Source organism: Stenella coeruleoalba (assembly GCF_951394435.1).
Source record: "Stenella coeruleoalba genome assembly, chromosome: 2".
Lineage (NCBI taxonomy): Eukaryota > Metazoa > Chordata > Mammalia > Artiodactyla > Delphinidae > Stenella > Stenella coeruleoalba.
In genome coordinates, this window is record NC_137147.1 from 70,152,184 (window position 1) to 70,177,253 (window position 25,070).

At 34.8% G+C, this 25,070-nt stretch overlaps 1 long non-coding RNA gene across 1 annotated transcript in view; it reads right to left on the reverse strand.

Moving 5' to 3' along the window:
- LOC307181328 overlaps nt 1-18,892 on the reverse strand; it is a 592,448-nt gene extending 573,556 nt beyond the window's left edge. Inside the window, exons 1-2 of the long non-coding RNA XR_013826451.1 lie at nt 18,602-18,892; nt 6,880-6,977 (exon numbers count right to left, since the gene is read on the reverse strand). This is a non-coding gene — a long non-coding RNA (uncharacterized lncRNA). The remainder of the gene's footprint in view (nt 1-6,879; nt 6,978-18,601) is intronic.
- Nucleotides 18,893-25,070: the final 6,178 nt, after the last annotated feature.

A 25,070-nucleotide genomic window follows, 5' to 3' on the forward strand; every position in this document is an offset into this window, starting at 1 on the left:
GTGGTCTTAAACATCTTAAATATTCTATAAATTTGCATCAAGAAAACCCAGAGGTGTATCATCAATCCCTGGATTGTATTCATTTACTTAAAAAAAACAAGTAAATCAAAGCAAATCCTAATATGAACAAAATGTGAGGTTTTAAACTTGCTCTACTTATAATATGTTTTCTCTTGCCTCGAAAGGGTGTTAATGAAGGAGGAATTTTGCTGAGAGTCTATATTTTAAGTGTTCTTACAGAAACTCCCTTTATGTTAAGGTTTCATAAACATAAATACATGGAGAGATACCATGAGAGACCTATCATAAAGCATATGTTAAATGTTAAAGGGGAAATATATTTTATTAATACACATATTTGGTTTTATATTTTATGATATTATTAAGAGAACCTGAGGATGATATGGTAATAAAAAGTCAAATTAAGCAGTTGTATAAAGTTATAAACAAAAATTGTTAAAACCTACATAAAACAAGACTGCAAATAAACACTCTTTAACCTTGATATTTGGAAAGTATTTGCTCATTCATTCGGATAATATGTTCTCCTGTAAGCACAGAAAATCATTTTTAGGAGAAGGTGCATAGGGGATAGGGGAGAGCTGTTAGAAAGGATTCCCTCAAAATATCAAAGGTAAACTCCAAAAGTGGTCTCCAGTATATCCACATCATAAGCATCACATTATTGATATTGTGGGATGCATATGACACTGTGTTCTGTGATTGTTCTGTCTTTCCACCTGGACACTAAACTGGAAACTAAACTCGAGGACCAAACCAATGTCTTTCATTTCCTTGTCTGATTATCTTTTTCCCCTCAATGCTTGTAAAATGTTAAATCTCAAGAATTATCTTTTGCATTCAGTTATAAAACTATATGTTCATTTACATTATGCTTTGTTATGGACCAAATGTTTTTGTCCCCCCAAATTCATATGTTGCAGCTCTAACTTCCTGTTGTGATGGTATTTGGAGATGGATCCCTTGGGAGGTAATTAGGTTTAGATGAGGTCATGAAGGTAGGGACCCATTGTGGGATTAGTGTCCTTATAAGAAGAAAATTAAATATAATTAAGTTATTAAATATAAATTAAGAAAATATTTTTTTCTGCCATGTGAGGATACAGCTAGAACGCGGTCATCTGTAAACAAGGAAGAAGTCTCTCACCAGGAACTGAATATGTCAGCAGCTTGATCTTGGTTGGACTTCCCAGCCTCCAGAACTGTGTGAAATAAATGTCTATTGCTTTAGCCTTTCAGTCTATCTACGGTATTTTTTTACAGCAGCCTGAGCTAAGACATTTTTGATCCTTAAACATAAAAATCATTTTTTTAGTCATTGTGAATTCCTTCAAATGACATCCATTTCATGTATTCAACTACACCTCCTTCTTCTACCCATGGGAATGGAATATTCCTGTTATCATGAAATGCTAATTCTGAAACTATATTCTATACCCTACTCTTACAGAAAAGACACAATTAAAGTGTCAATTAAAGACACAATTTTAATATGTCAATTAAAAATTCCATAAAGTTTTCTGTCTCTTTCAATTGAAGAACATAATAATCTACATGCAAGTCAGGATATTTTTAATAACCGAACTTTCTGGAAGACAGCAAAATATTTTTCCTAATTTATATTTAATAACTTAATTTGTATTTAATTTACTTAGCATGTTATATTCTTTATTTATATTTAAATTTTTATAATATTTCAGTATTAAAAGGACTCAGCAATTATTATTGATGAACTTGCAAATTAGCTGGATCATTTCAGCTAAATGTGGTGATAATTCTGATACCTGGAACAAGTCTCTATATGGATCTCTATGCACTTTTCATAAATGTACAAATTAAGCACACTGTGATACTTTACATTCAATGTTCTATTATGGTCTCATTCGGTCTCTCTGGTTACTCATAGTACTCAGTAAGATGCAGGAACATTTAAACACTTACAGGAGTATAATGTATTGATGATACAAATGAAGATTATTCATTAAATTTCTAAGAGAAATGAGGGCTTCAAGACTAGACTTTTTTCCATCTTATATCTCTGGTATAATTCACAGTGAGTGGTATATACTAGGTTCTTAATATATTTTCTAAATTGAGTAAGTAACAAAAGTACCCGACACTTTACAAAACATGAGGTATTAATAACTGAATACACTGAAGACTCAGTCCTCAAAGAAATAATAGTCTAAGAAAAGATCTCATAGATACTGTGATTAGTACACATAGTACCAATCACACTATTTAATAATGGGCATAAAATAGAAATCTATGCAATTTAGATAAACACAATCTATATTTTAAAGCACTAAAATCATGGGCCTAGAAAGTCCTACTGGAAGGTCAGAGCTATTGTTTATTAACTTTGAGTATTCAATGCCTTCAATGCAGTTCTTAAACTGTACTCTTTAATCTGTGGAGTTGTCAGCAAGAGGAGGGGGGGAATCATATACAAGGTATCTTCAAGAAGATTAAGAGTTGACTTTGCATCAGAAATAATGGAGGCCAGAAGGCAGTGGGGTTATATATTCGAAGTGCTGAAAGAGGCTGTCAACCAAGAATTCTACATCCAGATTCTGGACACAAAATTTGTGTATACTATTGGAATTAAGTTGACATTAAACTAAACTAGATTGTTTTAAATTAAGATGTTACCTGTAATCCCCAGGGCAAAAATTTTAAAAGATATCTCTAACACAGTAAAATAAACAACCAAGAAATGAATACAGTACCCAAGAAAAATACCTATTTTGCATAAAAGAAGGCAGTAATGATGGACTAGAGAACCAAAGAAGACATAAGGCATGTAGAAAACAAATTGCAAAACAGCAGATCTAAACTTTACTTCACCAGTAATTACATTAAATATAAGTGGGTTAAGCACTCCAATCCAAAGGCAGGAATTGGCTGAATTTTTTTTTTAAATGATCCAACTCTGTCCTGCCTATAAGAGATACATTTTATATACAAAGACACAGACTGAAAATAAAAGAATGGAAAAATTTATACCATGCAAACAATAACCAAAAGAGAGCTGAAGTGGCTATATTAATATCAGATCCAATAAACTTTAAGATAAAAATTGTTACTAGAAAGAAAGAAAAAACGCTTTACAATGAAAAAGGGAGCCAATCATTAGGAAGACATAACAATTATAAGCACGTATGTACTTAGTAAGAGAGACCCCAAAATGCATAAAGCAAAAACTGACATAAGTGAAGGGATAGATAATTCAACAATAGTAGTTGGAAACTTCAACACCCCACTTTGAATAATGGATAGCAAGACTAGGCATAAGATTAACAAGGAAATAGAAGACTTGAACAACACTATAAACCAAGTAGACCTAATAGACATCTAAAAAACACTCCACCCAATGACAGAGGTAAACATGTTCTTAAGTGTACATAGAACATTCTCCAGTATAGACCATATGTTAGGCCATAAAGCAAGCCTTAATAAATGTGAAGTCATATTAATTATACAAAATTAAAATGGCAGAAATCATGAAAAGTGTGTTTTCTTACCACAATGTAATAACATTAGAAATAACAGATGCAAACTAGAGAACTTCACAAATATGTGGAAATTAAACAATGCTCTATTAAATTTCCAGTGGGTTAAAGAAGAAGAAGAAAAATTAGAAAATACTTTGAGATGTATGAAGATGAATATACAACATGCCAAAAATTAAGGAATTCAGTTAAAACTGTGCATGGAGAGAATTTATATTTATGAATACTTATTAATAAAAAAAGAAAGATATCTAATCAACTTAACCATCCACATTAATAAACTAGTAGAAAAGCAAATTAATCCCAAAGCAAGTACAAGGAAGGTAATAATAGAAATTATAGTGGAAATAAATAGAGAATAGAAAAAAAATAGAGAAAAATCAATGGAATCAAAAGTTGGGTCACTCATCTTTCATTAGACTGAACCAAAGAGAGAGAGAATGAATGGGAGAGAAATCAAATCACTAAAATAAGTAATTAGAAAGGAGTTGTCACTGCTCACTTTATAGAGGTAAAAAGAATTATAAGAATACTGTGATCAACTATATGCCAACAAAGTAGAAAGGAAATTCTCCTAGAAACAGACTACTAAAAGTGACTCAATATAAAATATAAAACCTGAAAAAAACTGTAACAAGATATTAAATTTGTAATTTAAAAACTTTCCACAGAGAAAGGCCTATGTCAAGATGGTTAACTGGTGAATCTTAAACATCTAAAGAAAAATCAACATCAATTCTTCACATAATCTTCCAAATAAAAGAATAGGAAGAAATACTTCCCAACTCATTCTACTAGGTCAATATGACCATACTAAAACCAGACAAAAACATCACAAGAAAAGAAAGCTAAACACCAATACTCCTGTGAACATACATGCAGAAATTCTCAATAAAATACTAGCAAACAAAATTCAGTAGCATATTAAACTAATTAAAACACTGATAGCAAACAACACAGCTAACATCTTACTTAATGGTAAGAGGCTTTCCCTTCTAGAGAGCAATTCAATAATCACCTCTCTCTCCATTCCTAATCAGTACTGTATGAGAAGTTCTAGCTATGGCACAAAGACTATAAAAATAACTTTAAAATATGCAGTTTGAAAAGAAATAAAACAGTCTTTATTTGCAAACAACATGACTGTCTATGTAGAAGGTTCCAAAGAATCTTCAAACGACTCTTGGAACTAAGTAATTATATCAAGGTCCCAGGATACACTGTCCATATACAAAGCTCTATTGCTTTTATATATGCCAGCAATGAGTAATTGGAATTTGAAATTAAAAAAAAAAATCAACCACAATATCATCCAAAGAAATGAAATACTTAAGTGTAAACCTAAAAAGTATGCATGGTATCTGTATGCAGAAAAGTATATATAGCACATTGAGGAAAGAAATAAAGATGATCTAAATAAATGAGATAATCCATGTTCATGGATTAAATAACCCAATATTGGTAAGTCAATTCTTCCAAACTTCATCTATACATTCAAAGCTATCCTTATCAAAATCTCAGTTGCATTTTTGTAAGAAATGGCAAATTGATCCTAATGTTTATATGGAAATTCAAGGGACCCAGAATAGCAAAAATCATCTTGAAGAAGAACAAAATTGGAGGACTCACTCTATCTGATTTTAAAACTTACTAAAAAGGTAGTGATCAAGAGAGTATGGTACATATATAAAGGAACATATAAGTGGTAAATACAGGAAGGGTAACATATAGATTAATTTATGGTTAATTGATTTTTGACATAGGTGCTGAGACAATCCAATAGGGGAAAGAATAGTCTTTTGAGCTACTGAATTGTACGAGGACAACTGCATACCAACATGCAAAAGAATGAATCTGGACCACCTACCTCACACCATACAAAGTATTACCTACAAATGGATCACAGGCCTAAATGAAAAAAGCTAAAACTATAAAACTCTTAGAAGAAACCACAGACATCTTTGTGATTTTGGATTAGACAATGGTTTCTTACAGATGATACCAAAAGCACAAGTAACAAAAGAAAAGGTAAGTAAATTGGATTTAATCAAAATGAAATTTCTTTCCTGATTCAAAGGACACCATCAAGAATGTGATAAATTTATATTCAGAATAAAAAAAGAACTCTTAGAACTCAACAATACAAAGACAACCCAATTAAAAAACAGGCAAAGGTTTTGAATAGATGTTCTTTCAAAAAAGATAGACAAATGGCCAATAACTGCATAAGAGATGCTACTATCACTAGTCATTAGGGGATTTCAAATGAAATCCACACTGAGATACCCACTAAAATGGTTAAAATAAAAAAGGTAGGCAATGACAAGTGTAAACAAGAATGTGGAGAAATTACAAACTTCATACATCGATGATGGGAATGTAAAATGGTGCAGCCACTTTGGAAAACATTTTGGTAGTTCCTCAAAATGTTAGACATAAAGTTACCATATAAACCAGCAATTTCACTCCCAGGTATATACCCAAGATAAATGAAACAAATATGTACATTAAAAACCATGTGCATGACTGTTCATAGAGGCATTGTTTATAATGATCCAAAAGTGGAAACAACCTAAAGTCCATCAACTAATGAATGGATAAACAAAATGTGGTGCACTCATACAGTATATTATTCTGCCACAAAATGGAATGAAGTACTGATACATGCTACTATATAGGTGAACCTTGAAAACACCCTAAGTAAAATAAGCCAGTCACAACAGAACACATATTGTATGATTCAATTTATATGAAATTTCCAGAATAGTAAAATCCATAGAGACAGTAAGTAGATTTGTGGTCAGAGACTTGGGAGACAGAAAGTGAGTAATGGATATGGGGTTTCTTTTGGGAGTGGTAAAAAAAAGTTCTAAAATTCGATAGCAGTGATAATTGCAAAACTCTAAATATACTAAAAGCCAATGAGTTATAAGGGTAAATTTTATGGTATGTGAATTCTAGCTAGCTACCTACCTGTTTAAAAGAATTAGGGAAGATGAGAGGAAGGCAGCTACAGTCCTCTTATATTTGAGGTTAGATCCTCTTATAATTGCTTCAGTCTCAAAAACTACAAAACAGCCACTACCATCTTCATTTCCTGGTCATGTATAGCCAACACATTGCATATTTATAACAAAGTACAGACACTATTTGCTATGTCTGAAGAATGTGATGTCAAAAAAATTAACATAAGTTAACAATGTATAAGTCAAAAGCAACTTTTCAATAAGAAGTATAGCTAAAGAACTTAATTACATCAGGATACCAGACGATGCTGTCAGCTCCCTGGTTTGATCCACCCAGAATAGGAAGCCAAAAACAAGAAAGGAAAACTGGAAACACTTACCTGCATGCTCCAACCTTGGCTGATGACTTTAAACATTTCCAAAGAAGAACTCTCATGTCTTCCCAGCATCAGAGCTTCTAAAGGAAGGAGGAGGATTTCTGGATAGGGGACAAGGAGAATACGTGCTTTGTTAAGGACACAAAAGTAACCTCCAGACCAAGAATCAATAAAAACAGAACAAATGAGACAGGAGAATCAAAGGTTAAATGAAGATTTAACTGTTTTCATTTGCAATTGCCTTTTCGGATAGTCTATAACCAGAGTGATTGCTTTCTCTATCATGTAGCTTACAGTGAATTGAAGACCATTATCTTACAGTGTTTTATATGTATAAATAAAATACCTAAATTGTTTCCCAATCAAGTTGATCTGAATAACCTGTGAAGTTATTGTAACACAGATTCCATAACCACATCCAAAATTTACTAAATCAGAATATCCAGAGATGACAACTAGTTGATAATGATGAAAATAATAATATCAACAATAATGAGAAGAAGAATAATAAACTTTGAGTATGATTTCTGTGATCAGCCAGGTTTGAAAATCACCAGGCACCATTACGAAAGATAAAACACACACAAATCATAAAGTGCATGTATCTAAAAAATGTAACTTGAAATCTGAAGTGTGTAAATTAAGGGTATAGAGAGAAGTAGTTTCTGTAATATATGGCCAGTTGGCAGCAATACTGCATAAGAACCTAAGCTTATTAAAATAGTCTTCCACTGGCTGGGTTCATTGCTTCCCTTTTTATTCAGTTCACACAGACAGTCCATGAAATTTAAGACAATGTACACAGTATGGTAGTTTCTTGCATTAGCTTTCAAATCTCTTTAAAACCAAGGACCAATAAAAAATTTCACCTTTGTAACATGACAAATATTAGAAAAAGCTTAAAATAAATAATTTTTAAATCTCTATTTCACTAGATTAGTTTTCCTATTGCTGCATAATAAATTAGCATAAATTTAGCAGCTTAAAAGACATAAATTTATTATCCCACAGTGTCTGTGAATCAGGAATCTAGGCATATCTTAACTGGGTCCTCTGGAAGAATGCTGTTAATGTAATGAGCAAGGCTGTGTTCTCATGTGGAGAACAGACTAGGGAAAATTCTGCTTCCAGAGTCACTTGAATTGATAGAGGACTTCATTTTTTTGTGATTATAGACTAAGGGAACTGACTTCTTGCTCCCTGTTGGCTGGAAGGTGCCTTCAGCTCCTAGATGCCTCCCTCAGTTCCTTGTGAACTGGGCCTCCCAAAATGGTTGTTTACTTCTTCAAAAGCAGCAAGGGAGTCTTACATAACATAATCATGGGAGTGACATCTCATTACCTTTCCAACATTTTATTGATTAAAAGAAAGCCACAGGATGAGTTATGACTCAGTTTTTCTGGATCTAGTTGACATAACAGAGATTATATTTTGGAAGGAAAGAAAATATTTATTGAGACAATTTTGTACTCTGCTAAGCACTATATTTGCATATAGTATTTCTTATGGCATTCCTATAAAATAGGTACTACCAGTGCTATTTTCTGATAACGACTCAGTTATTTTCCTTGTGTGACACAAGTAGCAAGTGTTAGAGCATGAATTTTAACCAAAGACTTCCTCTAATCAAAGCTTTTCTCTTTCCATTCTACTACATTATTATATCGGCAGGCTAGAGGCTGTAAAATGGTTTCATTTGCTCATCACTTTGAATAAGATGCTATATGTTAAAAGGGCAGAAGTGAAAAGAAAGGGATGTGAAGACAATAGAAGCATTATTAAATCAAGATACAAATCAAAATCTTATGTAATCAAAATCTTACATAAGATTTCACAATGAATAGTTAACTCTCTTTGTACTATTTTTAATTACTTAATTGCAAATATACTGCTTTGATACTGAAGACATTCCTTAGAAATGAGCCTTGTGGATCATGTAGCTCAATTTCTAAATCTGGGTTTTCTAAGGAACAGCTAAGAATTTACAGCTTTCTCCAAATGGACCTTTCTTTGACAGTTAAACAGTAATAAAATCAACTTAGAAGTTTCAATTTTTTTTCATAATTGGCAACAGAAATTTCTACATTTTAGATTAATTGCTAAGAATTTTCATTTCCCATAGGTGGCAGCATAAACTTCAATAGAATATTCACTATTAGCAATAGTTCAGATCTTCTATCATAATGGCAGCAACGTACTACTTTGAAGGTTTTCTGATTTCATTGAGTCCATTTTTTTAATCTATTTAAATGCTTAAAGAAGGAAATGAGTAATTTATTTTGTTAAAGTACAATAGTAAGTAAAATTTTAATTCTGTGTCATTTTTTGAGAAAGCTTTAGCCTTATCATTTAACAATCAATAAATGAAAATAAAAAACTAGGATTAAAATAAAAAATTAATAATTGTTTTAACTGGTATGTTTGGTTGGTCAATATACTACTGTCAGAATTGATAACATAAGGTAATACTATAATGATAAATGAATTCTCTTATCATATATGGAACTCTCGTCTTTCTATATGTATAAGAATGCATGTATGTTTAATATTGTATGCAATATTTTCTGATTGAATTAGCTTTCTCAAACCCTATATATTTTAAAAGTTTGTTCATTTCTTTGAATTATCAAAGCAGTCAGAGAAAGGGTTCACATTTGCATTTTAAGGAATGCCAAAGATTCAATCAACTGTAAGCTGATTTTTACATACTCTTTGAAACAGTGGAAAAATTTTCACTATCCCAAGTATAACATTTAAATTCAACTTAAATTCTAAAAAAAGAAAAAAAGACTTCAGTTGCAGTTAACCTTAGTTTAATATTCAATTGCAAAGATGTTTTACCTTAAAATGTCTCTAAATTTGTTTCAAATTTTTTTTTTTTTTTTTTTTTTGTAGATCTCCTTTCTTCTACCTTTTGTATTACATTAGCTCTTGAGAATCCACTGTATTCTGGAGAAATGGCATATTTCAGAGAAAGCATCCTGTATTTTAAGACGGGGATATTTGAACATATTTGCCTACCTTTAGTATTCTGCTTTATGTTTTAAAGGCATGGTAGAAGTTCAACACTCAAATATCTGCTTTTTATAACCTATATCCTAGGATATGTTCCACAACAATGAGGTATATTGTTGACAAAGAATTAAATGTAATAATCAAGCAATTAACCAAGAGTATTTGCAGCACTACATAAAAAGACAAATTAAGAAGACTACCATGGTATCCAGAAGCCATCTGTTAACCAATGTCAAATTGATGATAAAGAAAATTGAGTTCCCTTGGCAGTTAGTTTTTCTCCAGCTGCATGCAGCTATAAAAGAGCCATCAAAGAAAAATCTGCATTTGTTGTTAATTCAGAAATGCAGTAGAAAGGCATTGAGAAATGCCTCTAGTGACAACTTTTTATTCTGAAATTTGATGCTAGGATTCTCGGAAAAGTTATACATTGGACCGTCGATCAGCATTTAAGACCATCTTGATATGGTGAAAAGAAGATAATCAGTACAATTCTCATATGTGTATGCAAACACACAAATACAATAAAAATATGTTTAAAGCATGAAATGAGTGAATCACTTCTAGAGTAATCAACCGTAAAGGTTACTTGATAATTTATATATGCACCCCATTCATTATTGCACATATCCTAATGTGAACTTCACTTTAAGGAAAGCCTCATGATAGAGCAGTACTAGAAAATAATCATGATAAATTTGGATTATTACTCAGCCCTGATAAAGACTAATGTGAAAGACATAAATAAGGTGCCCTCAGAATAATTATAATACTAATGCTCAATGGAAACTTGAAGAAGTTAACATAATGCCTTGAAAGAGGTTGGGATCTGGAGTCAGGCAAAAGTGATTCTTCAAATTCACACTTCACCCCTTATTGGTTATATGACCTTGGGCATATTATTTAATCTGTTCTAGTGTGTGTATAAAAATGAGAATGATAATAACCTTGCAGGGATGTTGAAAGGATAAAATGAATTAATGTGTGTCAAAACTTATTTCTGTCAAATAAGCATTAAATGTCTTATCAATGGATTACTGAAGCAATACTAATTGCTAAGGACTTTAAGCTTATTGTGGAAAGGTCACTGGGCTGAAGATCAGGAAATCTAGCTAATTCTTCCAGCTGTGCCATAAATTAGCTGTGTGACCCTGTACAAATCATTTAAGTTCTCTGGACCACAGTTTACACTTTCCTAAATTGAGGTTGGGATAGGCATGGAATTAAAATGCCCCTATTAATTCTAAAATCCTATAATTCCAAGTACTTGAGTTGGATTTCAAAAATAAATGCAGAATATAAAATCACAAATTTGTAGAGCATTCAAATGATTACAATCATTTGCATGTGTGTTTATTACTGATTTTCTTTTGAAAGAAAAATAGTGGGAAAAGTCAGCTTTTATAGTCCACTTAAGATTTAAATTTCTTACATATGTTTTTATTAAAATGCATTTAATTTCAAGTAAACATGTGTTTAAATGAGTCACTAAAGCTGGCTAATTGAACCACATTAACCCAGAATTGTATTTGACTTTTCTTGTACTAGAAGCTTGGAATTTTCAAGTTGAAGAAGAGAAAAAATAACTACTTATTCATTCTCTATTTTATGGCTGAAGAAATAAAACAAATAAAGAGACATAACTTTAAGTGAGAGCAACATGGTTCTAGAACCTAAGTCTATTGACTCCTAGACAAGCTTTTTTTCACATATTTCACTATTTTTACTTTTATTTTTAAGTCTTGAAAATGCATTCTCTCTCAGCCACTTTCTCTGTTCCCAATACCATATCTGACATTGTTAACTTTGACTGAAATTACCACATTTAGTTTACTAGCGCAGTGTTGAACAAGCACCTCACATTGGATGATATCAAAATACAAATATGTTTAGTCTCCCACTACCAGTTTAAAATGCATGTAGAGAGAGAGGCTTCCCTCCTACCATTGTATTAATAATTCGGTAACCCTCATCATTTTTTAGTTCATTCCTCAGTCTCAGACATTCAACGTTTCAGGTTATAGTACAGTTTCAACTCAGAAATATTAAGTCTCACTTCAAAATTGTAATCAATATTTGCATCTTCATTGAAATATAAGATTCTTCTCCTTTTAGGTATGGTTAGCTTCTGCTTCCATTAATTAGCTGCTGTACTGAACTTAAAAGTTTATCAGTGAATTTAGAAGTAACTTCTAAAAAGCTAAAGAGCAGAATTATTTCTATTTGGCATTAGTTACTGCTAATGCAGTAGCAAGTTTAAACTAAGTTTAAATTACAGAAAAAACATGAAGACACAGTAGTATTTTGCATATAGAAAACAAATAAAGAGAAACAATTAAAAGTATGTTACCAAACCAGGTTGGTTTCGTTCCGTGCACAGCAAGCCAAAACAGTGAGACACCGAGGTTTACAGCAAAGAGAGAATTTCTCCGCAAGGCCAAGCAGAGGAGAACTACTGTCAAATTTGCCTTCCTAAAGGTAAGGAGCTCAGGGTATTTATGGATAACAAATAAAGAAGCAGGGTGGTCTGAGGCGTGGGGAAAGGTGCAGTAATCGTTCTGCACACAGACATAACCAAGCTACAGGTCTCTGCACGTTCAAAAGGTCACTGAGCATGCCCAGTTGTAGGGTCAGTGGGTCTGTCCCGTCTTAACCAACTCAGCTTCAACTAGACACAGCTGACTCCAAGTTTCTGGAAAACAACTCGGGCAAACGTCTTATTGTTTAGGCTACTTGCCTCTTGGAGCACAGGCAAGTCTTAAAATGACCTTGATTACTGAAAGGCAGATGAAATGGATTCGACTAATTATTATGCAGGGTTTCAAGTAAAACACTGATCTTTGACAAAGGAGGAAACACAGTACAACAGAGAAAATACCATCTTTTTAACTAATGGTGCTAGAACAAGTAGATATCCACATGACTAAAGATGAATCCAGACACAGACTTTACACCTTTCACAACATAGATCTAAATGTAAAACACAAAACTATAAATCTCCTAGAAGATAAGGTAGGAGAAGATGGGTTTAGTGATGACATTTCAGATACAACATCTAAAGCATGATCAGTAAAATAAATAATTGATAAGTTGGACTTAATTAAAATAAAAAATCTTCTGTGAGAGACACTATGAAGTAATGAGAAGTTAAGCCACAGACTGGGAGAAAATATTTGCAAAAAATAAATTTGATAAAGGACTGTTATTCTGAACATACAAAGAACTCTTAAAACTCAACCTTTAGAAAACAATCTGATTAAAAAATGGGTCAAAGACCTTAACAGACATCTTACCGAAGAAGACACACAAATGAGGAGTATATGAAAATATGTTCAACATCATATGTCATCAGAGAAATGCAAGTTAAAACAACAGTGAGATACCACCACACACCTTTTAGGATGACAAAAATCCAAAACACTAACAACACCAATTCCAGGAGAGGATATAGTGCAACAGGAAGTCTCATTCACTGATGGTGAGAATGCATATTGTGGAGTCATTTTGGAAGACAGTTTGGCAGTTTCTTGCAAAACTAGACATACACTTACTATATGATCCAGCAATCACACCCCTTGGTATTTATACAAATGAGTTGAAAAGTTACATCCACACAATAATCTGCACATAGATGTTTATGTTAGCTTTATTCGTCATTGCCAAAAACTGGAAGCAACCAAAATGTCCTTCAGTAGGTGAATGGATAAATAAACTATGGTATATCTTGACAATGGAATAATATTCAGTGCTAAAAATAAATGAGCTATCAAGCCATAAAAATACACGGAGAAATCTTAAATGCATATTACTTCATGAAAGACGCCAATCTAAAAAGGTTACATACTGTATGATTCCAAAAATACATCTTGAAAAGGCAAAACTATGGAGACAGTAGAAGGATCAGTGGTTTCCAGGAATTAGGGGAGAGGGAGGGATAAATAGGCAGAACACATAGAATTTTTAGAAAGAGAAACTGTTTTGTATGATACTATAACAGTGGATACATGTAATTATACATTTGTTAATACTCTTAGAATGTACAACCCCAAGAGTGGACTCTAATATAAACTATGGACTTTGGAAAACAATGATTTGTCAATGTAGTTCATCAGTTGTAACAAATGTACCACTTTGGTGGAGAATAGCCATAGTGGGGAAGGGGGATTGGAGGGGGCAGAAAGTGTATGGGAACTCTCTGTACTTTCCACTCAATTTTGATGTAAATAGAAAACTGCTCTAAAAATTAAAGTCTATTTTTAAAAGATAAAGCAGAAGAATCTAACTTGATACATTTTAAAAAAGTGATTTCACAGAGAAATTGAAATTTCTGTAAGGTAATCACATAAATAGTTAGCTTTGGGCATATTCAGTTGGAGGTGAGAGTAAGTTTTTGATTAATTTTTAAAATAGATGCATATCCTCTTGCAAAGTGAATTACACTACAAAAGGGAGGGAGAGCAAAAACAAAGATAAGGCACTGACTGTAATTCATGTAAGGCTATCAATCTCAGGTCTGTTTTAAACAACCTCTAAAGATAAATGATCACTAACCAAAATATACACAATTACATCAAGATCACTCAAACAAATGTGTTTTTTTACAGAATATGAACCAAAATATATCTACTTCACATTCATCAGCTAAATTAGATATGACTATTTCATAATTACTAAGCAAAATATATTGTATAGAAAAAAAGAGTGTGAAGGTACCATAAATGGTTAGAGGCAAAATGTGTTATTAAAGCTGGGAAGATTCAACCTTAGGATGTCAACTCTCAGACTAGATTTAATAAACCATATTTATCCTTTAGAAGCCAATGTAATGGTCAATTAGTAAAGTACTGCAAAGTAGAATATGTATATACCATTGAAACTTTAACAACATGGGTTTGAATGGCATCAATCCACTTGTATGTGGATTTTTTCCAACAGTAAATACTAGATCACAATCAGCAGTTGGTTGAATCCTTAGATGTGAAACTGTACATAAGGAGTGACCATGGATATGGAGGACTAATTACGTTATACTTGGACTTTCAATGCACAAGTCAGTGTCTCTAACCCCTGCATTGTTCAAGGGTCAACAGTACTTCCATGCGTATCAGTATATGCCTCTATAATAGGATTTATCACCATATAGTCAAACACTTTACTTAAATATACATATATCGTCCTGTGGAAAAATATGACACAGTGGTTGTCATATAGTCAACTCTCAAATACATGAATATATTGAGCTATAGGAGAGAGTAAGGATAAGTATACTGTTTTCTCCACGTATTCCCTGAGCCAGTCACTTCATACCTTGAAAATATTATTCTGCTGAATTCCATTATTTATGACATAAGTCTTCCTATCAATCGTTTCCTTTGACCACACAATTCATAAATGGCACCAACAAGTTAAATTCAGGTATATATATATATATATATATATATATATATATATATATATATATATATCCAAAGCATTTGAACTTTCATTATACCACATACCTGGGAATTATATAGTTTCACTACCTCTTCTTACCTGTATGGAACTTGAGAATAAGAAACAGTAAGTGGCATGACCTGGGTAAAAGGCAGACCTTAATTTAGTGTTCATTTGGCACAAAGAAAGAAAGAATTATAGTTCAGTCTTTATTCTTTTTGTGTTCTGTATATATTAAAGAATCCTAACTAATAATATCTGGCTAAGCAAATGGCTGCAAACCTCTAAGACATTTGAGGTTAACAGTCAGTAGGAAAGGGAAAAAAATGACCAGTGTGCCAAAGAGCCTCCAGTAAACAACTGAAATAAATAAGTTGCCATGACAAGATTTAGGAAAAAAATGTTCCTTGGGAATTCTAGAAGCCAAAAAAGACTGTAGCCTTGATGTTACTCATAGGGAAACAGTGAAATTATTATTCCATTGTCCGTAAGGTATTTACTGCATAGGTCATCCCTGTCTGAGGTAGGTACTGATGATGTGTGCTATAAATACAAACTGGTCACTCTGACATGGGAAGTGAACAAGTTTAAGGGACAATGTTCTGTTTGTTGGTTTATTATAGAGAATGAAGAGATCCTGATACAACAGACCAGATTATACATGAAAGGCTAAAAAGAATATTCTTATTAAAAGAAAAAGAAAGTTACAGATTTTACATAATCTTGGGCCTTATTTGCTCCTTTAGCAGACATGATAGAGAAATTTTTATATGCGTAAAATAAACATTAAAGAGTTTCAAACCAATGCCCAACCATGGTTATTTTAATAAGTGAAACTAACCAATAATAGCCAGACTTGAAATTACTTGCAGATTAAGATACAGACAAGGAAATATTGCCACCTTAAAAAGGAAGAAATAGGGCTGAAGCTCAACCATCTGGTACCTAATGTGATTCCTGTATCTGTGCAGGAAGAGAAAATTGAAGCATGTTTAGGTGTGGATATCAATGGAGACCAAGAATTTGTCATAAATCAAAGACAGCATGTTGACTGGGTACATCTAGAACAGTGCCCCCAAATGAGGTCTCTACATTTTGCTCTCTTCTCATGTAATTTCTGCTTTGGCAACTAAGATATGTGCATAAAATCAGGGCACCAATCTTGCCGGGCTGTAGCTAGCCATTTCAAACTGGAGTTTACAATAAAAATCTGTTAAGTTATTGACAAACAGAAACACAAGTCATAGAAAAAAGAAATAAAAGTAGCTCTACACAAGCAGTACCAGGTTCAGGCCCATCTTAGGGAGAATCTAGAACTTCTGAAGTTACATCATGTCATCCAAGGCACAAAATCAGAAGCTGGAATGAGTTTTTATGTTACAGAATAAGTCAACAAGTATTTAAAAAGTCAGGAAAACAAAAGGCATATCTTAGCTTTTTTCAGTACAAGAAAAAGAAAGCACCAAGTTACTGAATCTTCTCCAAATGAACATTACACTCAAAAGAGCAAAACAAAATGAAAAATAGACAATTCCAAGATAAAGAATAACACAGTAAAAGATCACCTTGGTGCTTAGTTTACAGATCTATGTCACGGTTAGTTATATAACTAACTAAAAAAGAAAAAAAAGTATCATTGCAGAATCATCGAGAATCATTCTTCACTATATTTTGGGTCTAATGAAAAATAGAAAATGTACAAAACAGACAAATATTACCCTAGCACTTTAAGTTCTTTTTAGTTTAATCACTTTTATGTATATATAATACACGTAAATTTCTCCCAATGGAAAGAATTTTTTTTTAAAGTGGTGGAAAGATTCAAGGGCATGCCTTTTGTCACAATATATATTTAAAAATATATATTTTTCTTTCTCTGGAGATAGTGAGTTCCTATTTACAGAAATGGCTAAGAAAAAAATATCTGAGATTTCAGAGACAGTTTGCAGTATCTGAGAGGTTGGAGTAGATGAACTCTAAGGTACTTTCCAAATTTTACTACCACCACTGCTAAGAAACGTCATTGTCATTGTCATCCTTAGTATCATAAGGAAGCATGATACTTATATGCCATGTCCATGTTAAATATTAATTTTTATAAATTTAGGCAGAAAACTCAAATGGGATGCTTTGTTCCAGTCTCAGAATAGGCTCTCTAGCATAAGGTAATTTTGAATGCCTCAATTCTCTGCTTCTTTTATTCTTGTCTAATTACATATCTGTTAAGCAAATAAATCTAGGTTTAAAGTGAATATAAATGATGGCACAACGATGATGCAATCATATCACCCTTAATGTTTATCCTTGATAACTTGGGATTTTTAGGGTATCACATGGTTTAGCAAGCCATATGTTTGTCATCTATTTTAATTAATAAAGTAATACATAGGAATTTTTTTATAAGAAAGAGCAAATGTTCTAAAAGAGTATCTCCTTTTAATCTCTCTCCAGCTACCCAAAGAAACACCATTAACATCAGCACCTCCACAATAATTGCATACCTTGCAAATGAAGGGTTATAGTATTATGGTAGGAGGAGACTGAATTAGGAGAAGATTGGAGAAATTTGGCTTATAAAAACTGCAAATAATTTCCTTCTGAGATACGTTCAAATGGGAACCCACATGACCAGCAGAGTTTTTTAATATTCTGCATGACAGCAGTCTCCTTATTTTTGAATAAAAAAACCACAGTCAAGACATTTGGTTACTATTACATAAATCCTTTTATAAAGTATAAACATTAGTGTGTTATAAAATTATTTTCTTAAATTTAAAAGGTACACAAAAAGCACTTAATAAATATTTTTGAAAGAACAGATGAGATTACTTCTTAGTTGTTCACTAAAAGAGCATACATAGAGCTCCGTTAGGAGCTTCTGGGAAGATGGCGGAAGAGTAAGACGCGGAGATCACCTTCCTCCCCACAGATACACCAGAAATACATCTACACGTGGAACAACTCCTACAGAACACCTACTGAACGCCGGCAGAAGAACTCAGACTTCCAAAAAGGGAAGAAACCCCCCACGTACATGGGTAGGGCAAAAGAAAAAAGAATAAACAGAGACAAAAGGATAGGGACGGGGCCTGCACCAGTGGGAGGGAGCTGTGAAGGAGGAAATGTTTCCACGCACTAGGAAGCCCCTTCGCGGGCAGAGACTGCGGGTGGCGGAGAGGGGAAGCTACGGTGCCGCGGAGGAGAGCGCAGCAACAGGGGTGCGGAGGGCAAAGCGGGGAGATTCCCGCACAGAGTATCAGGGCCGACCGGCACTCACCAGGCCGAGAAGCTTGTCTGCTCACCCGCCGGCGCGGGCGGGGCTGGGAGCTGAGGCTTGGGCTTCGGTCGGAGCGCCGGGAGAGGACTGGGGTTGGCGGCGTGAGCACAGCCTGCTGGGGGTTAGTGCGCCACGGCTAGCCGGGAGGGAGTCCGGGGGAAAGTCTGGACCTGCCGAAGAGGCGAGAGAGTTTTTCTTCCCTCTTTGTTTCCTGGTGCGCGAGGAGAGGGGATTAAGAGCGCTGCTTGAAGGAATTCCAGAGACGGGCGCGAGCCGCCGCCGCCACCAAGAAGCCTGTGTGCGAGCACAGGTCACTATCCACACCCCCTTTCCGGGGAGCCTGTGCAGCCCGCCACTGCCAGGGTCCCGGGATCCAGGGTCAACTCCCGCGAGAGAACGCACGGTGCGCCTCAGGCTGCTGCAACGTCACGCCGGCCTCTGCCGCCGCAGGCCCGCCCCGCACTGCGTGCCCCTCCCCCCCCCCGCGGCCTGAGTGAGCCAGAGCCCCCGAATTAGCGGCTCCTTTAACCCTGTCCTGTCTGAGCGAAGAACAGACGCCCTCCGCTGACCTACACGCAGAGGCGGGGCCAAATCCAAAGCTGAGCCCCTGGGAGCTGTGAGAACAAAGAAGAGAAAGGAAAATCTCTCCCAGCAGCCTCAGAAGCAGCGGATTAAAGCTCCACAATCAACTTGATGTACCCTGCATCTGTGGACTACATGAATAGACAATGAATCATCCCAAGTTGAGGAGCTGGACTTGATTTATGATTTTTTTCCCCTTTTCCTCTTTTTGTGTGTATGTCTCTGTGTGAGATTTTGTCTGTATAGCTTTGCTTCCACCATTTGTCCTAGGGTTCTATCCTTCCTTTTTTTTTTAAATTTTTTTCTTAATAATTATTTTTTATTTTAATAACTTTATTTTACTTTATCTTCTTTCTTTCTTTCTTTCCTTCTTTCTTTCTTTCTTTCCTTCCTTCCTTCCTTCCTTCCCTCCTTTAGACAACGAATCATCCCAAATTGAGGAGGTGGACTTTGAGAGCAAGATTTATGATTTTTTCCCCTTTTCCTCTTTTTGTGAGTGTGTATCTGTATGCTTCTGTGTGAGATGTTCTCTGTATAGCTTTGCTTCCACCATTTGTCCTAGGGTTCTATGCGTCCGTTTCTGTTTGTTTTGTTTTGTTTTCTTAATTTTTTTTTATTTTAATAACTTTATTATATTTTATCTTGCTTTATTTTATTTTACTTTATCTTCTTTCTTTCTTTCTTTTTTCCTTCCTTCCCTCCTTCCTTCCTTCCTTCCTCCCTCCCTCCCTCCTTTCTTTCTACTTCTATTAATTCTTTCTTTCTACTTTTTCTACCTTTTATTCTGAGCCATGTGGAAGAAAGGCTCTTGGTGCTGGAGTCAGGAGTCAGTGCTGTGCCTCTGAGGTGGCAGAGCCAACTTCAGGACACTGGTCCACAAGAGACCTCCCAGCTCCACATAATATCAAACGGCGAAAATCTCCCAGAGATCTCCATCTCAACACCAGCACCCAGCTTCACTCAATGACCAGCAAGCTACAGTGCTGGACATCCTATGCCAAACAACTAGCAAGACAGGAACCCAACCCCACCCATTAGCAGAGAGGCTGCCTAAAATCATAATAAGTCCACAGACACCCCAAAACACACCACCAGACGTGGACCTGCCCACCAGAAAGACAAGATCCAGCTTCATCCACAAGAACACAGGCACTAGTCCCCTCCACCAGGAAGCATACACAACCCACTGAACCAACCTTAGCCACTGGGAACAGACACCAAACACAACGGGAACTACGAACCTGCAGCCTGCAAAAAGGAGACCCCAAACACAGTAAAATAAGCAAAATGAGAGGACAGAAAAACACACAGCAGATGAAGGAGCAACATAAAAACCCACCAGAGGTAACGAATGAAGAGGAAATAGGCAGTCTACCTGAAAAAGAATTCAGAATAATGAGAGTAAAGATGACCCAAAACCTTGGAAATAGAATGGACAAAATGCAAGAAACATTTAACAAGGACCTAGAAGAACTACAGATGAAACAACGATGAACAACACAATAAATGAAATGAAAAATACTCTAGATGGGATCAATAGCAGAATAACTGAGACAGAAGAATGGATAAGTGACCTGGAAGATAAAATAGTGGAAATAACTACTGCAGAGCAGAATAAAGAAAAAAGAATGAAAAGAACTGAGGACAGTCTCAGAGACCTCTGGGACAACATTAAACGCACCAACATTCGAATTATAGGGGTTCCAGAAGAAGAAGAGAAAAAGAAAGGGACTGAGACAATATTTGAAGAGATCATAGTTGAAAACTTCCTTAATATGGGAAAGGAAATAGTTAACCAAGTCCAGGAAGCACAGAGAGTCCCATACAGGACAAATCCAAGGAGAAATACGCCAAAACACATATTAATCAAACTGTCAAAAATTAAATACAAAGAAAGCATATTAAAAGCAGCAAGGGAAAAAAAACAAATAACACACAAGGGAATCCCCATAAAGTTAACAGCTGATCTTTCAGCAGAAACTCTGCAAGCCAGAAGGGACTGGCAGGACATATTTAAAGTGATGAAGGAGAAAAACCTGCAACCAAGATTACTCTACCCAGCAAGGATCTCATTCAGATTTGATGGAGAAATTAAAACCTTTACAGACAAGCAAAAGCTGAGAGAGTTCAGCATCACCAAACCAGCTTTACAACAACTGCTAAAGGAACTTCTCTAGGCAAGAAACACAAGAGAAGAGAAAGACCTAGAGCAACAAACCCAAAACAATTAAGAAAATGGGAATAGGAACATACATATCGATAATTACCTTAAATTTAAATGGACTAAATGCTCCCACCAAAAGACACAGATTGGCTGAATGGAAACAAAAACAAGACGCATATATTTGCTGTCTAAAGAGACCCACTTCAGAACTACAGACACATACAGACTGAAAATAAGGGGATGGACAAAGATATTTCATGCAAATGGAAACCAAAAGAAAGCTGGAGTAGCAGTTCTCATATCAGACAAAATAGACTTTAAAATAAAGACTATTAGAAGAGACAAGAAGGACACTACATAATGATCAAGGGATCGATCCAAGAAGAAGATATAACAATTGTAAATATTTATGCACCCAACCTAGGAGCACCTCAATACATAAGGCAAATACTAACAGCCATAAAAAGGGAAATCGATAGTAACACATTCATAGTAGGGGACTTTAACACCCCACTTTCAGCAATGGACAGATCACCCAAAATGAAAATGAACAAGGAAACACAAGCTTTAAATGATACATTAAACAAGATGGACTTAATTGATATTTATAGGACATTCCATCCAAAAACAACATCTAGGAATAAACCTACCTAAGGAGACAAAATACCTGTATGCAGAAAATTATAAGACACTGAAGAAAGAAATTAAAGATGATACAAATAGATGGAGATATACCACGTTCTTGCATTGGAAGAATCAACATTGTGAAAATGACTCTACTACCCAAAGCAATCTACAGATTCAATGCAATCCCTATCAAACTACCACTGGTATTTTTCACAGAACTAGAACAAAAAATTTCACAATTTGTATGGAAATACAAAAGACCCCAAATAGCCAAAGCAATCTTGAGAATGAAAAACTGAGCTGGAGGAATCAGGCTCCCTGACTTCAGTCTATACTACAAAGCTACAGTAATGAAGACAGTATGGTACTGGCACAAAAACAGAAAGATAGATCAATGGAACAGGATAGAAAGCCCAGAGATAAACCCACGCACATATGGTCACCTTATCTTTGATAAAGGAGGCAGGAATGTACAGTGGAGAAAGGACAGCCTCTTCAATAAGTGGTGCTGGGAAAACTGGACAGCAACATGTAAAAGTATGAGATTAGATCACTCCCTAACACCATACACAAAAATAAGCTCAAAATGGATTAAAGACCTAAATGTAAGGCCAGACACTATCAAACTCTTAGAGGAAAACATAGGCAGAACACTCTATGACATAAATCACAGCAAGATCCTTTCTGACCCACCTCCCAGAGAAATGGAAATAAAAACAAAAATAAACAAATGGGACCTAATGAAACTTCAAAGCTTTTGCACAGCAAAGGAAACCATAAATAAGACCAAAAGACAACCCTCAGAATGGGAGAAAATATTTGCAAATGATGCAACTGACAAAGGATTAATCTCCAAAATTTATAAGCAGCTCATGCAGCTCAATAACAAAAATCAAACAACCCAATCCAAAAATGGGCAGAAGACCTAAATAGACATTTCTCCAAAGAAGATATATAGATTGCCAACAAACACATGAAAGAATGCTCAACTTCATTAATCATTAGAGAAATGTAAATCAAAACTACAATGAGATATCATCTCACACCAGTCAGAATGGCCATCATCAAAAAATCTAGAAACAATAAATGCTGGAGAGGGTGTGGAGAAAAGGGAACCCTCTTGCACTGTTGGTGGGAATGTAAATTGATACAGCCACTGTGGAGAACAGTATGGAGGTTCCTTAAAACTCTATAAATAGAACTACCATATGACCGAGCAATCCCACTCCTGGGCATATAGCCTGAGAAAACCATAATTCAAAAAGAGTCATGTACCAAAATGTTCATTGCAGCTCTATTTACAATAGCCCGGAGATGGAAACAACCTAAGTGTCCATCATTGGATGAATGGATAAAGAAGATGTGGCACATATACAGTGGAATATTACTCAGCCATAAAAAGAAACGAAAGTGAGCTATTTGTAATGAGGTGGATAGACCTAGAGTCTGTCATACAGAGTGAAGTAAGTCAGAATCAGAAAGACAAATACCATATGCTAACACATATATATGGAATTTAAGAAAAAAAATGTCATGAAGAACCTAGGGGTAAGAGAGGAATAAAGACACACACCTACTAGAGAATGGACTTGAGGATATGGGGAGGGGGAACGGTAAGCTGTGACAAAGCGAGAGAGAGGCATGGACATATATACACTAACAAACGTAAGGTAGATAGCTAGTGGGAAGCAGCCGCATAGCACAGGGAGATCAGCTCGGTGCTTTGTGACCACCTAGAAGGGTGGGATAGGGAGGGTGGGAGGGAGGGAGACGCAAGAGGGAAGAGATATGGGAACATATGTATATGTATAACTGATTCACTTTTTTATAAAGCAGAAACTAACACACCATTTTAAAGCAATTATACTCCAATAAAAAAGTAAAAAAAAAAAAAGAGCATACATAATAAGTTGCAGACTCTCCTAACCAACTCTCAAAGTTAGTGGACAAATACACAGATATAGAAAACAATAAACTGTTTAACATACCTATACCAATTGCAATATGCAGAATCCTGGAAGTAGATTGTAATTTCCAGTGGAAGTGGTCTGTAATTTCCAGTTTTAGAAATATGAACAAGAACAAAACGTTAAAAAGGGAAAATTTATTATTTGTCAATGTGAACAATAATCAAGAGAATAAATAGGCAAAATAAGACATAGGTTGATAAATATGAAGCCGAAAGTACAGGCCTTGACCATTACACCAGAATTATTTCTCAAAATAAAATTTAAGAGAGATTATACCTTCAGAAATTACCAACGGTTTCTTTTAATACATGTTTAGCTGTAAGTTTCTATACAATACGTTGATAGGAATTCCATGTGCTCTCCATTGTATTAAAACTGCAGGCAAAAGTTTTTCTAAGCCTTCAGATGTGACACTTTGATGACTTAGAGTGAGGATTGTTTCAAGAGATGGTGGGTCGAAGAACAGAAATAGACATCAGCAGAAGAATCTAGGCTAATATTGAATCAAGAAGACAGCAACCAGCTAACTTAAGGAAAATGAAAAATGAGGGATTTAAAAGAAACTGAATACAATTAAACTAAAACAAAAACGAAAACAGAAACCTCACAATTTCATGACAAACAATAGCACTATTTTGTCTTCACCCAGCCCATTTTATATACATCAAATGTCTTGGTAGAAATTATTGCATTAATCCACATAACAATAGGTCTCTGATATGGATTAGAAACAGATAGTATTATCCTGCTTAATAGTTGCTAAAAGTTGCAATTTCAAAAGCAGTTCAGTGACTTTCTGAGTAAAATCAGAATCCAACCACAAATTTTAATTTCCTAATTTCCTTTAATTTCCTAGCTTGTATTACCAATATGAAAGCTTTTAAATGTCTTTCCGTATTCAATTGATTTAACATTTCACTATTTGCTAGTGTCAGTTTGTTTTTTTTAAACAACAACAGAAAAACTCTCAGTGAAAACCATTACTTCTCTTTAACTTCTGAGAACTTCAGAGTAAACAACATTACAGAAGAGACATAAGCAAGGATGTTATTATCATAGGCTAGGAACATCCAGACAACAAAAGGCATTATTACCTGTCAGCTCTTTTGAAAGGAAAATATGTAAT